Raw genomic sequence first — 4,963 nt, 5'->3', positions numbered from 1 at the left:
TTTGAAAAAAAACGAGTTTCAAAGAAATGGAGTGGACAAATGTTATACTACTAACGGCAATTTCTCGTTGACTGTCTTTGCTTAAAGCCAATAACGTGCACCCACAAACTGGGTCATGTGACCTCTCCCTGAACATGCTGCAGAATCCACCGACATCATTCAAGCAGATTATGTTCTTAGCAAGTGCAACACTCTGCCTGCGGATGTACCTCGTGTCTATTACTTTGAGAAGTGTTCTTTTCAAAAAGTTCAAGATGTATATGTGTTCAGCTGAGGATGTTATAAATTAATAATTCAGATAAACATCTTCATTACAGTATTAATACAGAAACATTCAAAGCTGAATACTTACCTCAATAGAAAATTAATCTGCTGGTTCATGTAGAGCTAGTTGACTGATAATACCTTTCCGGGTTTTGATGTTACAGCAGTGTGAAGATGATTCAAATGATCGTGAGCAAGATCAGACTTCTCCAGTTTTGTACCTTAAGAAAATTTATATGCCGTTAATAAAAAAAATGTTAATAATGTTCTTCAATAAATTCCCTTTTGTTCAGACCCCAGCTATTCACGATTTTGCGATTACCATTTGAACCTTCTTTAGACTCAATTTTTATTTCTTAACTTGTCCCATTACCAACAAGATATAATGGAAATACGCAGTCAATCCAGCAACATCTGTGAAGAGGATCAGAATTAACATTTCGGATCAAAACTTTTTGTCGGAACCTGGAAAATTTAGTGTTAAGCAAATACAGGGGTAGGGAACTTGGAATGAGAAACAAAAGGGAAGATCTGTGATAGGGTGGAATGCAGGAGAAATTCAATAACTAAAGGCAAATTGTGCAAGGGATGGCAATGGAGGATATAAAGGAATATGAGATTGGTCTAGAGGATACATTAATAAGAATTGTTCTGAACAGCTACTGTCCAAAAAAAAAGCGGGGAACAGAGATTATGATCTGATATGTTGAATTTGGCTGTGTCACAATTGAGGGATTTTGTTGAGGGATTTTAAGAGATGCGAGTGTCGCAGAGTGGCCAGCATTTATTGCCTGTCCCTAGTTGCCTTTGAGGAGGTAGGGGTGAGCTGCTGCCTTGAACCACTGCAGTCCACTCTCAGTGCCATTAGGGAGGGAATTCCAGGATTTTGACCCAGCGACCATGAAGAAACAGCAATATGTTTCCAGGATGGTGAATGGCTTGGAGGGGAACTTGAAGGTGGTGGTGTTTCCATATATCTGTTGCCCTTGTCCTAGATGAAAGTGGTCATGGGTCATGGGTTTGGAAGCTGCTGTCTGAGGATCTTTGGTGAATTTCTGCAGTGCATCTTGTAGATAATACACACTGCTGCTATTGAGCGTAAGTGGTGGAGGGAGTGGATGCTTGTGGATGCAGTAGACTGCTTTGTCCTGGATGGTGCCAAGCTTCTTGAGTGATGTTGGGGCTGCACCCATCCAGGCAAGTGGGGAGTATTCCATCACACTCCTGACTTGTGCCTTGTACACAGCGGATAGGCTTTGGGCAGTCAGGTGGTGCGTTACTTGCCGCAGTATTCCCAACTTCTGACCTGCTGTTGTAGCCACTGCGTTTGGTAGGGGATTCAGTAATGGTAACACCATTGAAAGTCAACGGGCAGTAGTTAGATTGTCTGTTATTGGTGATGGTCATAGCCTGGCATTTGTATGGCACAAATGTTACTTGCCACTTGTCAGCCCAACTTGGATATTGTCCAGATCTTGTTGCATTCAGATACAGACTGCTCAAGTATCTGAGGATTTGCAAATGTTGCTAAACATTGTGCAATCATCTGTAAACATTTCCACTTTAGACCTTATGATGGAAGGAAGGCCATTGATGAGGAACTCCTGCAGAGATGTCCTGGAGCTGAGATGATTGACCTCCAACCACCGTGACCATCTTCCTATGTGTCAGGTATGACTCCAACCAGCGGAGAGTTTGCTCCCTGATACCCATTGATATTATGGTTTTGATAGGGCTCCTTGATGCCACAATTAAGCAAACATGACCTTGATGTCAAGGGCTGTCACTCTTCTCTCATCTCTGGAATTCAGCTCTTTTGTCTGTGCTTGAACCAAGGTTATAATGAGATCAGGAGCTGAGTGGCTCTGACGGAACCCAAACTGGGCGTCATTGAGCAGGTTATTGCTGAGCAGGTGCTGCTTGATAGCACTGTTGATGACACCTTCCATCACCTTATTGATGATTGAGAATAGACTGATGGGACGGTAGTTGGATTTGTCCTGCTTTTTGTGTACAGAACATACATGGGCAATTTTCCACATTGTTGGGTAGACAACAGTGTTGTAACTGTACTGGAACAGCTTGGCTAGGGGAGGGGCAAGTTCTGGAGCACAAGTCTTCAGTACTATTGCCGGAATGTTGTCAGGGCCTGTAGCCTTTGCAATACTCAGTCTCCAACCATTTCTTGATATCATGCAAGTAGTCCTGTTTGGTAGCTTCACCAGGTTGGCACCGCATCTTTATGTATGCCTGGTGCTGCTCCTGGCATGCCCTTCTGCACTCTTCATTGAACCAGGGTTGATCCCCTGGCCTGTTGGTAATTGTTGTGCGGGGGATATGGCAGGCCATGAGGTTACAGATGGTGCTGGAGTACAATTCTGATGCTGCTGATGGCCCACTGCACCTCATGGATGCCCAGTCTTGAGATGCTAGATCTGTTTGAAGTCTGTCCCATTTAGTACGGTGATAGTGTCACAGAACACTGTGGAGGTTATTCTCAATGTGAACGTGGGACTTCGTCTCCTTAAGGACTGTACGGTGGCCACTCTTATTGATACTGTCATGGACAGATGTATCTGCAGCTGGCAGATTGATAAGGATGAAGTCAAGTATGCTTTTCCCTCTTGTTGGTTCCCTCACCACCTGCTGCAGACCTAATCTAGCAGCTATGTCCTTTAGGACCCAACCAGCTTGATCAGTAGTACTGCTAGCGAGCCACTCCTGGTGGTGGACATTGAAATGCCCCACCCAGAGTACATTTTGTGCCCTTGCCATCCTCAATGCTTCATCCAAGTGTTGTTTAACGTGGAGGAGTACTGATTCATCAGCCAAGGGGGGATGGTATGTGGTAATCAGCAGGAGGTTTCCTTGCCCGTGTTTAACCTGAAGCCATGAGACATCATGGAGTCCGGAGTCAATCTTAAGGACTCCCAGGGCAACTCCCTCCTGACTGTATCCCACTGAGCCGCCCCCTGTGCTGGGTCTGTCCTGCCGGTGGAAAGAGCGTGTTTGAGGTTAGTGAGAATGGTTACAGAGTTGAGACACTTCAGTTGGGAAGATAGATTGAAGAAGTTGAGATTGTTTTCCATTGGGAGGAGAAGGCTAAAAGAATATTGTATTGAAGTTTACAAAATCGCAAGTAATGAGAAAACAAGGAGAAGCTGTTCTCACTCCTAAAAGGATCAAGAATGAGAGGATACAGACTTAAAGTTGCCTATGAATTAGCTCGGAGCACTGCACTGGTAACTACACCCTACCTTTCCCAAATCCTCATGAAACCACCAAGATGACTAATTTTCCTGATGGACTGCTATTAAGGACAAAAGTAATTCACACCAGATTTCATCCCTGATGGAAAATAACACTCTTTATTGTAACAAGCACAGAAGGTGCTGGACAAACTCAGCAGGTCCAGCAGCACCTGTGGAGAGAGAAACCGTTAATGTTTTAATACTTTTATTTGAGTCTGTTTATTGTAACATGTTTAACAAATGGTAGCAAAATGTAAGGATTCCTAATCTACTGAGCAACTTAAACTACACATCTTTTAAACCCTCAAATGCTCGCACATACTCATGCAGAGTCATGACAAAATACAGATGATTTGATACAGACAACATGTGTGGGAAAAGTATATAAATTGGAAAAACTAAATTCCGAAGATGATAAGATGCAGATTTCAAGGGTGAGTTAAACCTGTCTCTCACAGTTCCTTGCTGATTTTTTGAATGATGACATTCTGTTGTCTATAAAGTGATGTTTGTTTTCACTTCGGTAGTTGATCGATTGGACCTAGGTCTTTTCTTGTTAGAATTCCTTCTTTTAAACGTTCTCGGTTTTGTATTTTCACCCACACAGAATAGGTTGGAGTGATATCTTTGGTTGATGCCGCTGACTCTTATGCACCCAAAGGTTTGTATCGACCTGTAACTTGACCAATCTGTGGTGGTTGTCAAGCAGTCTCTTCCAGAATTCAAAGACTTCTGGAGCCACTCTATCTCAAAGTATCCCTTGCGTTGCTTCAAAAATCAACGTTAACTTGCACACCTTAAAATGTGTACCAGCCGATTTTTTTTTTTCCAAGTTGTAAATTTCACCTGGTATTTCAGCCATATTATAGTCCACTCTCTATTTAAGTTTGAAGTTCAAAAATGAGGAATATTTGGTCCCTTATAATTTGTAAGAGAAGTAAGCAGTGTAGAAGAAGATTTTTTTCTCAAACTGGTGGTTTTGGAATGCACTGTCTGGAACTGTCGTGGAGGTAGGTTCAAATGTGACATTTAAGACGTTAAGTGGCTAGAATCATAGAGTTATGGAGCAAGGAAATAGGCCCTTCAGCCCAATTCATCTGTGCCAGCTAGGTATACTAAACTAAACTAGTCCCACTTGGCTGCATTTGACCCTCTATACCTTTCCTAAACATGTCCCTGTCAAAATGCCTTTTAAATGTTGTAATTGTACCCACTTCTACCACTTCCTCTGGCAACTCATTCATTAAAATATAAAGAATGTGCAGGCATAGAGGAGGGAAAGGTCAGAAGACTGGCACCAAACCAAGGGCGAAAGGGGCGGCATGGTGGCTCAGTGGTTAGCACTGCTGCCTCACAGCACCAGGGACCCGGGTTCGACTCCACCCTCGGGCAACTGTCTGTGTGGAGTTTGCACGTTCTCCCCGTGTCTGCGTGGGTTTCCTCTAGGT

This window comes from Rhincodon typus, chromosome 33, assembly GCF_021869965.1.
Source record: "Rhincodon typus isolate 14 chromosome 33, sRhiTyp1.1, whole genome shotgun sequence".
In the NCBI taxonomy this organism is placed as follows: Eukaryota; Metazoa; Chordata; class Chondrichthyes; order Orectolobiformes; family Rhincodontidae; genus Rhincodon; species Rhincodon typus.
The sequence above is the reverse complement of the archived record's forward strand: the minus strand, read 5'-3'. Positions refer to the sequence as shown.